Raw genomic sequence first — 13,656 nt, 5'->3', positions numbered from 1 at the left:
TGCAGGAATTGCTTCTTTGCCTTAAGCTACTTAACATTTTTATCAATGACATATAAGAAAACATAAAATCATCACTACTAAAGTTTGGAGAAAACACAAAGATTGGGGGACTGGTAAATACTTAAGAGGACAAACACTTGGATCGCTTAGTAAGATGGCATAAGTAAACAATATGTGTTCCAATATGGCCAAATGTAAAGTCATACATTTAGGAAAAATGAATGCAGGCCACATTTACAGCATAGGGGACTTTATCATGGAAAGCAATGACTCGGAGAAAGAATTGTGGGTCATGGTAGATAATCAGCTGAACATGAGCTCCCATGGTGACACTATGGTCAGAAGGGCTAATGCAATTCTGGGATGCATAAAAACGAGACTATCAAGTGAGGGAAGATAGTTTATATTACCTCAATAATTGACAATGGTGTGACTAGCACAGCTTTAGTTTCAGTGAACACAATTCAAGAAGGTTGTTGAAAAATTGGAGAGGGTTTAGAGAAGAGTCAAAAGAATGATTAGAGGACTGGAAAACATGCTTTATAGTGAAAGACTCAAGGAGCTGTATCTATTTAGTTTATTGAATGAGACAATTAAGGGGTGATTTGATCAGAGTCTAGAAGTACCTACACAGGGAACAGAAATTTGATAATGGGGAGCAAACAAAAGTATAACAAGATTCACTGGCTGGAAGATTTGGAATAAAATAAAACAGATTCAGACTAAAAATAAGGTGCACATTTTTAACAGTGAGGTTAACCGACCTGTAGAACAATTTAAAGGTTGTGGTAGATTCTCCATCACTGGCAATTTTTAATTCAAGATTGGATGTTTTTCTAAAGGATATGCTGTAGTTCAAATAGGAATTGGTTCAGTGAAGTCCCATAACCTGTGTTATGCAGGAGGTCAGACTAGAAGATCACAATGGTCCCTGCTGCCTTTATAATCTATGAATCTATTTCCCTACCTCACAGGGGTGTTGTGAGCATAAATACTTTAAAGGCTGTGAAGTGCTTAGATTCTACAGTAATGACGACCATATAAGTGCAAAAGTTGAATAGATACCTATTTTAGTGGGAAATGTGAGGCACAGCAGTGAAGTAACTCGCCCAAGACCAAATAGTGAGACACGAATAGAATTAAGGACTTCTGACCCACAAACCTGTGTCTATTCCACTATTTCTGAGGTATTTATTGTACTAATAGAAGAAAAAAAGGTGTAATCTAATCAGCCTTTCAAGCATCACTTCCCCCCCCGCCCCAATTATATCTTGAAAACAAGATGAGAAAAGATAGTGAGAGCAAGCACCTTTTCTATGTAGCCCAATAACTGGTATCACCTTCAACTACTTATTGACCTACTCTGTGTCTATTGTTGACGGGAACATAATTACTGCAATTATGTGAAGAAATTGGAAAATATATTTGTCATTGCTTGTTTACAGAATAGTGTTCATGGTATTACAGTATTATTAAATTCATGTTTGTTGTCCTTTTTCTAATTATAAAATAGAAACAAAATAGCCCATTCAAGTGAAATTCTAGCACTACTCCAGGGATCGGCAACCTTTGGCATGCAGCCTGGGCCGGTTTGTTTACCTGCTGCGTCCGCAGGTTCGCCTGATTGCGGCTCTCACTGGCCACGGTTCGCCGCTCCAGGCCAATGGGGCCTTTGGGAAGCGGCGTGGGCCGAGGGATGTGCTGGCCGCCGCTTCCCGCCACCCCCATTGGCCTGGAGAGGCAAACCGCAGCCAGTGGGAGCCGCGATCGGCCGAACCTGCGGACGTGGCAGGTAAACAAACCGGCCTGGCCCGCCAGGGTACTTACCCTGGCGGGTTGCATGCCAAACGTTGCCGATCCCTGCACTACTCTGTAGTTCAAGGACTATTGCTTAGCAAGATGTGGTAGGCATGATTCTGTTCAGAAGCCAACTTTGGCAAGACTGGCAAAATGTCTATAGGGACTAGTAAATAAATCCCGTACATGGTCTTTGAAAAGCATTTACAAAAAATGTTTGGGTTCCAAGTCAAGCATTGGTAATTGTTTTCGCTTAGTACTCTGAAATCACCAATTTTAACTATCACTCTGAGATCTGGAGACTAAATATTTGTCAGCTGCCCAATTTGTTCTGAAAATGCTAGCTCTCAAGAGAAATCTTAGTGTTTCAATATGTGTCTTTGTCACATTAGACTTCTGTTGCCAGTGCTATAAAATGTGCATCCCTTTGAAAGGATACGAAAGGATCGCATTGCTTAGAGCCTAACATGCTTCCTAATTGGGGAAAAAAAAGAATCTCAGAAGCAGACTTTTGCCCAGCAACAAAAAGTAACAGATCATTAAATTATACCCTGTATGTTGCTTTGCTTATGTTTTCCTGTAGGAAACGTATTATTAAGCTGTTGTAGTGTTTCCACTGTTTAGCTTACTAAAGCAATTCTTTACCATAGTTCTTCTCAACATTGGCTTCCTAGAGCAAGACATGGTAAGCATTTCCTTGTTATTACCATACTCAGATGCTCAAAAGGTCAGCATGGAAACCTGAGGGGGAAAAGTATGCCTTCAAGAATAATTCATTTTTTATGTTTCTCATTTCAAAGACATGCAAAAGCTGGTTCAAATCCAGTTCAATACTGTTCAAAAATTATTACCATCTAATGACAGTTTGGTAGTATGTGAAAAAATGAACTAGTAGTTTTAGCCCAGTTCACAATGGATAGGTATCCACATACCAAGTATCATCCCAATTGGGCATTATTGTTGAGTAGTAACAGCAGAGGAAGCCAAAGACTGAGGGAGAGGAAGGACAGTAAAGTGATTAAGGCATTAGTCTAGGGCTTGGGAGAGCCGGGTACAAATCCCTCCTCTGGCACACTCTTCCTGTGTGATCTTACGTGTTTCACGTGGGCCCAGATACTCAAAGTATGTTCCATTGAAGTTAGGAGCCTAAATACCTTTGGGGATCTGGGCCTCAGTTCCCCGTCCCTAAAATGGGGACAAGAGTAATCCTCTATCTCACAGTGCTGTTGTGAGGATAAATGGTTTGGAGATTAGGAGGTGCTCAGATATTATGATAGTGGGTGTCTTATAAGATAGATCAAATGGGCAAGTTACACCTTTACCTCGAGAGGTGGTTCTACCAGATCATAGTTGAGGCATGTTGCTGAAGTACAGTTGAATGGGAACTTGTAGTTTTTATTCTGTGGATAAAATAAGGAATACTGTTTATGGGTATCAATCCATTACTCATCACAAATATAAGATGTGCCTGTAAAGGTCACATAGATAGCATCCTTGGAACAGGACAGTGTTTTACTGTATGTCTGTACAATACCTAACATAATGAGGACCAAGCTTGATAGAAGCCAGTAGGTATTGCTGTAACAAAAATAATCACAGTAAAAAATAATACTTAAAATAGAAACTCAGAAACATCTTAACTATAGTGTGGCTGTTACTATCATCTGAGAAATGGCAATTTATCCATTTCTCTGTATTAGTATAATGTGAATAGGATTCCTAAGCATTTCATATTTACTTTTAGTCCTTATTTTTTTCTGTTTCTAGGAGGGCTATATGGGAATTTCATTAAAAATTACTGAATGTAAAACCGCTAAGATGCTTCTGTTTCATCTGCATTAAATTAACCATTTGACTGCGGCATAAATCATCATCTTCTCTGTGGTTCATATTCAGATTTTGGCCTTTGATTTGAAAGTTCCATACAGCTCTAGTGAATTATTCTCCTCCTTCATTTATATTGTCACCTTGAAGGTATTTATAGGCTATGATCATGATCCCTTGAGTCTTTTCATTTCATTTCTACACTGTGCAAATTTATCTTCCCTCAGTCATTTCTAGAATCCCTGTATCATTTTTGTTGCCCTTCATTGTCATTCTTCTCAGTTTTACATCTCCTTCCTAATATATTGCACAAGTATATTAATTTGGGCAATATTCATCTGACTGAAAAGTACTAAAATTAGTGTTCTTCAGTAAATTTCCTATTCATTTTGCCCGTCCTTAAGAGGAAGGATTAAATAGCAAAGCACACAGTACAATTCTGGAACAGAACTTTTTAAAGAAAGCCATCCTTGACAAATGATAAAAATATAGAATAACTTTCCATGCTTATGGTAGCTCTGCACAATATCCCATCACCACCATTGTACAGCGTGAAGTGTCTTTCAGCATAGCATTGTTACTGTTATAATAGGAGGAAATTGCTCAAACAGTTCCCTGTGATACAACAGTGTATCGTATCTGCCCAAGCCAAGAAGGCGTTTTCTGTTTCAGGACTTTTTATCAGCACAGACAAGAACTAGAGGGCAATCTGAGTTAGATAGAGTATCACTGTTTCCTGTTGCACCAAAATTAAATTGGAGATTGAGGAGAGCATTTGTTGAGTTGCCCTAAATAACAGTACTTCATTTTATGCTGATTTGTTATCTTCCAATACCTAAATGCTATTTTAACTTTACAATAACAATAGCGCAGATGCAACTAATATATAATATGCCATCTGATCAAACATTATGTAGCACTACTTCTTTGGAGAACACATACTAATAAGAAAGTCTGTAAAGTTCAGTGCTAGGTGAAAAGTGAAGGGAACATATTTTATAAAGTGGAAAAAATGTAAAACACAAAAATAGGAGAGAATAATGAAAATGAATGAAAGTGAGGGAAAAAAACAGGAGGAGAGAAAAAACAAAGAACATAAGAACGGTCATACTGAGTCAGACCAATGATCCGTCTAGCCCAGTATCCTGGCTTCTGACAGTGGCCAATGCCAGGTGCTTCAGAGGGAATGAACAGAACAGGGCAATTATTGAGTGATCCATCCTCTGTTGTCCACTCCCAACTTCTGGCAATCTGAGGCTAGGGACACCGAGAGCATGGGTTTGAATCCCATACCATCTTGGCCAATAGCCATTGATGGACCTATCTTCCATGAACTTATCTAATTCTTTTTTAACCCAGTTATAGTTTTGGCCTTTACATCAACCCCTGGCAATGAGTTCCACTGCTTGACTGTGCATTGTGTGAAGGAGATAAGAGAAAGAAAATGAGATTAAAAATGTTAAAAGAGAAGGTATAAATACTGACTAACACAGCTTGTACACAAGGATAGTCCTTTTCAGCTTACGTACCTTCATACATATTATTGTACAATCAAACGGCTAAGTGATGGCTGGACTGCATGCAGAAGTTCAAGTTGGTGATTGCACAGCTTTCTCCCGCTTTCTGCTGCCATGATGATGCCAGCCAAACTGCACTCTCTGTGCTCTCCCGAGCGCTGGAAATGCAAATTATGAATGAAACTGAATTGCCACTATACATGACAATGAAAGTCACTGTGCCAGGGAAAGAGAGTGAGAATAACTCTATAGCATGGTGGTTTTGATAATTCACTTAGGATGTGGGAGACCAAAATTGAAGACTCTGCTTCAATTATTATTTATACACGGTGCAACAGCTTCAACAAGGGAGACAGAGAGACCTACCCCAGAATATCCCATAGCCCAGTAGTGAGAGCACTTTCCTGCAATGTGGGAGACCAGAATTTGAATCCCTTCTCCACATCAGGGATCCCTGGGTTCCACATCACTCATGAATGCTCAACCAGTGGGGTAGAAGTTATAAGGGAGAACTTCTCCTCTTCTGGACACTTTGTGAATCCAGTGTTATTTTTTTTTAAATGCCCCAAATCAAAATGAAACATTACAAATCAGGTTGAACAAAACATTTACAAACATTTTCCTACTTTTCAATTTGTGAATTTAAAAAAAAATAATTATCAATTTACCTGACATCAATGTTTCTTTTGATTTTGGGGAATTGCCAGCAAACTAAAAAAATCATTATTTGACCAGCTCTTTGTGTTTCCCAGTCTTTCAGATCACATTAGTGACTATTTTCTCTGTATGAATTGAAAAGCATGGCTATTCCATCAGCTTCCTATGTCCCTGCGGGAGAGGAAAATGCCATAAGTGTAGTGGTTGCTGTCATTTTTCACCATGGACAAGATGTCATGTTGTGAGGGATCATAAGCTGCTTAGTATTTATCTTGTGGTGCTGTAGACAAACTGGGCATTTCAGAGCCTCTTTTTCAATTTGTGCTTTCATGCTAAGCCTAGATAGCAAATCTCCTCAGACCTTGTGTTTTCACTTTCCTACTACCGTACCATGTGAATAGGCTTTGTCTTCTCATCTCAGTAGTTGTGGAACAAGTTGTCACTGACCTTAAAAATCAGATGATCAGGTACTCAAACAGCAGCCCCTTATTGACTTTCCCGACCACCAACCTCCAAGCAGAATATAACCCCACCAAAATAACAAAAAGAGAAGAAAAATGTTGATAAGCATTTGGGACAGGTTGGAGAGGGAAGAGATGGCTGGTTCTGGGAAGATGGTGTCCATTAGTGAGGGTTAGCCCGAGTGGTAGTCCTCTGGGCAATCTGGCAGGCTTGGGGAATATGGGCTATTTGGCACAAGACTGGTAGAGGGGGATGGAGCAACCACCCCATCCATATGGAGTTTACCTCCTCTGCAGGGATCTGAGAGTTTCATCGACATGTAGTGAGCACAAACATATTTTCTTTTGTCTATTCCACAATGATAGTCTCTATGTGGTTAACCATTGATTTTGCTTAGTTGCAACCCTTAATTCTGCCAGTGTCTTGTCTGACATGCATACATTTGGCATGGTTAAGACAACGTGTGTGTCGTTTGGTATCTTCTGTGCCCAAAAGCTTTTTAGTGTGACAAAGTTCCTCCTCTACCTTGGTGGGTCCTGCGCTTAGTGGCGGATTTGTTCACTTCACAGATTCACCTGTGGGTCAGGAAACAGTCCAGAGACCTTCCCCTCTGGTAGAAGCTATAGTCCAGGTCAATTCCTCCTGTGTTTGTTCAGGAGTTGGGAGGTATGGGGGGAACCCAGGCCCGCCCTCTACTCCGGATTCCAGCCCAGGGCCCTGTGGACTGCAGCTGTTTAGAGTGTCTCCTGGTACAGTTGCACAACACCTACAACTCCCTGGGCTACTTCCCCATGACCTCCTTCCAACACCTTCTTTGTCCTCACCACCGGACCTTCCTCCTGATGTCTGATAACGCTTGTACTTCTCAGTCCTCCAGCAGTACACCTACTCACTCTCAGCTTCTTGCACACCTCTTGCTCCCAGTTTCTCTCACACACTTCCTCTCCCCTGGCTTGACTGGAGTGAGCCCTTTTATAGCATCAGAGGGGCCTTAATTAGAGTCAGGTGCTTAACTGCCTCACCTGACTCTTAGCAGGTTAATTGGAGTCAGGTGGTCTATTAGCCTGGAGCAGCCCCTGCTCTGGTCACTCTGAGAACAGAAAACTACTTATCTAGTGGCCAGTATATCTCCCTTCTGCTACTCTGCTGTTCCCAACTGGTCTGGGTCTATCACATAGCTATTCAGTGAAACTGGGATTTTTCACTGTGTATGTGTTATAAGTAGTAGTGTCAAAGCCAAATGTGCAAATGTCAGTATCCAAAAAATCATGAGACTGGTTTAAAAACCATGACATTTAAAAAAAAGAAAATCTGTTGTGTTCTTTCTATTTTCCTGATTTTGAAGGTGCCTAGTACCCTCAGATCTAAATGCATCAACATAGCAAACCTTGGCACTGTGGAGAATTGAAAAAAAAAGTCATGATATTTCCATGATATTGTACACAATTTAATTTCACCCATTGTCATGCTCTTGAAGTTTAGTGTTTTTGTGAAATGTTGATTTTTATGAAATGCACAAAACTGAAAATTTGGTTGCAAAAAAATCACAAAATTATACATGATTTTGTAGAAAAATAATTTTACTTGAAGTGGTCCTGTGAATTTAATAAAAATGGAACCAGTTTTGATTTCACTATTAAATACAAAAATGCTCTAACTCTGCGCATTTCAGATATTATTGTGACTATTTTACAGACATCTATTAGTAGCCAAGGATTACCACCATATGACAGGTTTTAGTGGCCTACTGTAATTCAATGTGTTATTGGTACCTGTGAAATTACCAGTGGACAGGAATCTATTCCACAAAAATCAACATCACGTTGGCCCAATCCTGCAAACTCTTATGAATGTACTTAATTTTAAACACATGGATAATCCCATTTAAGTCAATGCGGTTACTCACATGCTTAAAGTAAAGCACAGGCTTCAAGTGTTTGTAGGATTTGGGCTGGACAGCTGAATGTAGTACTTACCACCCTGAATACTCCCTCGGGCCATAATGGGACTATCTATAGCATGAAGTACTACGTTCACCAGTAAGCGTTTTCAGGATCAGGCCTAAATGGGCACAGAACTAGACTCTGACATGCAGGGATATATCAGAAGTACTCAGCATTGACCTAAGTCTACTTTCAGTGGATGTTTTACCATTGACTTCATTTTGACCAATACTGAGTACTTTGGAAAATCCCATCGTTAAAGCTTGCATTTCTCCTGCTCATTCTGAATCAGATTTGTGGATAAAGCACTTCATTTTGCAGTGCTGTTGAACTGATACTGTACTTTTCATTTGCACTAAAAACTGTAATCTAAAAATTAGAAAAGGTAAAATATATATTTATTTTCCAATAATACCATTACATAGAATAATTATGTCGGTCAATGAAGTAAACTTATACATGTTCTTTGGATGAAAATGTACAATGTAATCACTGACACATGTAAGCATGCAAACCCAACTAAAAAACTAAAGCTTACCCTAAGTCAGCTCCTGAAACACATGTGTATTTGAAAACAATATTAAGGAAACAGACTCCACAGATTTGCCACAGGCAGAATACATTTTCCTTTAAGGTTAAGTACTTCAAAATTCTGAGACCATCTCACAAATTAACAATTATGTTTCACAATAGGTATGTTTTAATTATGTGATCCCTTTTTAAAGAAAATCAAGTGTACTTAACTTTGTGAAGCAGAGGTATATTCTCCATTTCTGTCTATAGATCAAATTCTGCAAGGTCCTGAGCTCCCTTGGAAGCTGCCTAGCATCCTCAAGTCCTATTGAACGGAGGTTGAGGGTGCTCTGTATTTCACAAAAGGCTGTCAGCACATTACATCATGAGGCACTACATATATTAGTCACAATTATTCTTTGTTGTCACTGTATCTTTTTCCTCAACATACTTATTTTCTTTTATGGATTCAGATTGTGGCCTTTCATAGCACTGCATAACCAGGATAAACTGAAAATGATGTTCGGCAGCAAAGCTAAAAAAGTACAATGGAATTGTTTTTTTTTTTTTCCTCAGTAGCATTGTAGGTCAGCATTTCAAAATAACTGTATAATAAAACTTTGCTTGATAAACCTTAACTTGACTTTTTTTACCACTACCAGTTTATGGAGAATATAAATCATCTTAAAGTTATTCATGGAAAATTTCTCAGTTGCTGCAAAACAGACATTTTCTTAATCTCAATTCATTCCGACTGCTCACAGTTGACATGGAAATTTAACAGTGATATTATGGTACTTTAATACCTTGGAGATAGTACAAGATAGTAGTTTTATATAACTGATGCATAAAAATAATACATAGGTCCATTATTTCCAGGAAAATATGCTTTTGTACAACTAGAAAATGGACAAAGCAGAACTTATGATAACTTGAATTATTTAGTTTAGCTCCTGATATGATATGCTAATACCCTTACCTAAGAATATTTGGAATATAACAACATTGAGTTGCTGCTCTATTGGTAATATGGTACTTGCCTTGAAAATATGTACCCTAAACATGCAAGGAGCATGGGGCCCAATCCTACAAACTTTCACTGATCCAAATACTGTCACTAAAGACAATGGGGCTATTTGTATATGGGCTTATGGGGTGAGGGAGGGTTTGTAGGATCAGGCCTACAGTTTGGGAGCTGTTAAGATGCATTTATTTTTTGGTTGTTTCAGAATGAGGTAGTTCAACTTAAATCATATCTGGTTATGCAACAGTCTCCACCACTGCTGATTAGACCAGAAATAACACCATCACTTTGAAACTTGTGCTGGCTTATACCATGGTAGCCCATGCTTGTTAAGTGGCATATCTCAGTGAGAACATGTGATGCTATGCTCTTCAATGTGTTCTGCCTGGTTTTTAGTTTCTGGGTTGAATTTAAGGCTCTGCTTTTGGCCTATAAGGGCAAAAATCAATCAATTGGATTTTGGCTCCAAGTGCCTAAATCCCTTTTGAAAATGAGATTTAGATCTCCTTCACTCCATGCATCTTCACTCCATGCATCTGAAGAAGTGAGTTTTTTTACCCACAAAATCTTATGCTCAAATAACTCTGTTAGTCTTTAAGATGCCACCGGACTCCTTGTTGTTTTTGTGGATACAGACTAACACGGCTACCACCTGATACTTGACACCATGCAAGGCACTAAATTTATCTGTATGGAGTGGAAATCCATCAACCTCAACAAAAAACTCGCACAGATACAGACAGACATCATCTTCCTCTCCAAGTGCAAACAGATGGACATCATACCAAATGGACTGAAGGTAAAAAATCCATTGCAATCGACATACTACACTGACTATGGTGAGAGTGTGCCACACACTCTCAAAGAAACTGAGGAACCACCTGATCAGCATCCTGTACAGCAGACAGGAGAAGATCAAGAATGAGCTCTCAAAACTAGAGACTCTCATACAAAACCAACCTTCCACACAAACTTCCACGTGGCTGGACTTCACGAAAACGAGACAAACCATTTACAACACACACTTCACTTCTCTACAGAGGAAAAAGGACAGTAAACTATCTAAACTCCTACATGCCATAGGGGGCTACAACAGTGATACCCTCAACTCACCTAACAATATTGTTAATCTATCCAACCACACACTTATCTTATCTGCCCTATCTCGGGGACTCTCTTTCTGCCCCACCATTGCCACGAACATGATACATTTCTGCGGTGATCTGGAAGCCTACTTTTGTCGTCTCCGACTCAAGGAATATTTTCAACACACCACTGAACAGTGCACTGACCCACAGGAACCCTCCTACCAACACTACAAGAAGAAGAACTCTGCGTGGACTCCTCCTGACGGTCGAAATGACAGACTGGACCTCTACATAGAGTGCTTCCTCAGACGTGCACAGGCTGAAATTGTGAACAAACAGCATCACTTGCCCCATAACCTCAGCCATACAGAATGCAATGCCATCCACGGCCTCAGAAACAACTCTGACATTATAATCAAAGGGGCTGACAAAGGAGGTGCTGTAGTCATAATGAACAGGTCAGATTATGAACAGGAGGCTGCCAGGCAACTCTCCAACACTACATTCTACAGGTCACTATCCTCTGATCCCACCGAGGAGTACCAAAAGAAACGACACTATCTGCTCAAGAAACTCCCTGCTACAGCATGGGAACAAATCTATACAGACACACCCCCAGAGCCCTGACCAGGGGTATTCTATCTGTTACCCAAGATCCATAAACCTGGAAACCCTGGACGCACCATTATCTCAGGCATTGGCACTCTTACAGCAGGATTATCCGGCTATTTGGACTCTGTCCTCAGACCCTGCGTGACCAGCACTCCCAGCTATCTTCGAGAAACCACCAACTTCCTGAGGAAACTACAATGCATTGACAACAAGGAGTCTGGTGGCACCATAAAGACTAACAGATTTATTTGGGCATAAGCTTTCTTGAAGAAGTGAGGTTTTTACCCACAAAAGCTTATGCCCAAATAAATCTGTTAGTCTTTAAGGTGCCACCAGACTCCTTGTTGTTTTTGTAGATACAGACTAACACGGCTACCCCCTGATACTTGATACAATGCATTGGTGATCTTCCTGAAAACACCATCCTGGCCACCATGGATGTAGAAGCGCTTTACACCAATATTCCACGTGAGGATGGACTACAAGCTGTCAGGAACAGTATCCCTGATGAGGCCACAGCATGCCTGGTGGCTGAGCTTTGTGACTTTGTCCTCACCCACAACCATTTCAGATTTGGGGACAACTTATACCTTCAAGTCAGTGGCACAGTATGCCAACATTTTTATGGCTGACTTAGAACAATGCTTCCTCAGCTCTCGTCCCCTAGCGCCTCTCCTCTACTTGTGCTACATTGATGACATCTGGACCCATGGAAAGAAGGCCCTTGAAGAATTCCACCTGGATTCCAACAATTTCCACCTCACTATCAACCTCAGCCTGGACCAGTCCACACAAGAGATCCACTTCCTGGACACTACAGTGCAAATAAGTAATGGTCACATAAACACCACCCTATACCGGAAGCCTACTGACCACTATACTTACCTGCATGCCTCCAGATTCCATCCAGGACACATCACACGATCCATTGTCTACAGCCAAGCCCTAAGATACAACCACATTTGCTCCAATCCCTCAGACAGAGACAAACACCTACAAGAACTTTATCAAGCATTCTTAAAACTACAATACCCACCTGGGGAAGTGAGGAAACAGATTGACAGAGCGAGATGGGCACCCAGAAATCACCTACTACAGGACAGGCCCAACGAGGAAAATAACAGAACACCACTGGCCATCACGTACCGCCTCCAGCTAAAACATCTCCAACACATTATTAATGATCTACAACCTATCCTGGAAAACGATCCCTCACTCTCACAGAGCTTGGGAGGCAGGCCAGTCCTCGCTTACAGACAACCCCCCAACCTGAAGCAAATACTCACCAGCAACTACACCACAGAAACACCAACCCAGGAACTAATCCCTGTAGCAAACCTCGTTGCCTACTCTGTCCCCATATCTACTTTAGCGACACCATCAGAGGACACAACCACATCAGCCACACCATCAAGGGCTCATTCACCTGCACATCTACTAATGTTATATATGCCATCATATGCCAGCAATGCCCCGCTGCCATGTACATTGGCAAAATCGGACAGTCCCTACGTAAAAGAATAAATGGACACAAATCGGACATCAGGAATGGTAACGTACAAAAGCCAGTAGGTGAACATTTCAATCTCCCTGGACATTCTATAACAGATTTAAAAGTAACTATTCTTGAACAAAAAAACCTTCAGAAACAGACTTCAAAGAGAAACAGCAGAACTAAAATGCATTTACAAATTTAACACCATTAATTTGGGCTTGAATACGGACTGGGAGTGGCTGGCTCATTACAAAAGCAAGTTTGCCTCTCCTGGAATTGACACCTCCTCATCTATTATTGGGAGTGGACTACATCCACCCTGATTGAATTGGCCCTGCCAACACTGGTTCTCCACTTGTGAGGTAACTCCCTTCTCTTCATGTGTCATTATATAATGCCTGCATCTGTAATTTTCACTCCATGCATCTGAAGAAGTGAGTTTTTTTACCCACGAAAGCTTATGCACAAATAAATCTGTTAGTCTTTAAGGTGCCACCGGACTCGTTGTTTTTTTAAACACAGCACAGCAATGCCTAAATAGCTTTAAAAATCTGGGCCTCAATGACTTGGGTCCTGTCTGCCTGAGAAACTGTCATTCTCCTTGTGCCACATCAACAGAGCTGTGATGAGCAGAAGAGCTCAAGACAGAACCCCCTCATAGACAGTAGACTGGTGGTAGAGCCTTAATCCTTGAAACCTGCTGCTCCTCCCTTGGTCTGAAATA

The sequence above is a fragment of the Emys orbicularis genome, chromosome 2 (genome assembly GCF_028017835.1).
Source record: "Emys orbicularis isolate rEmyOrb1 chromosome 2, rEmyOrb1.hap1, whole genome shotgun sequence".
Taxonomy (NCBI): Eukaryota; Metazoa; Chordata; order Testudines; family Emydidae; genus Emys; species Emys orbicularis.
This window is presented reverse-complemented; position numbering follows the sequence as displayed.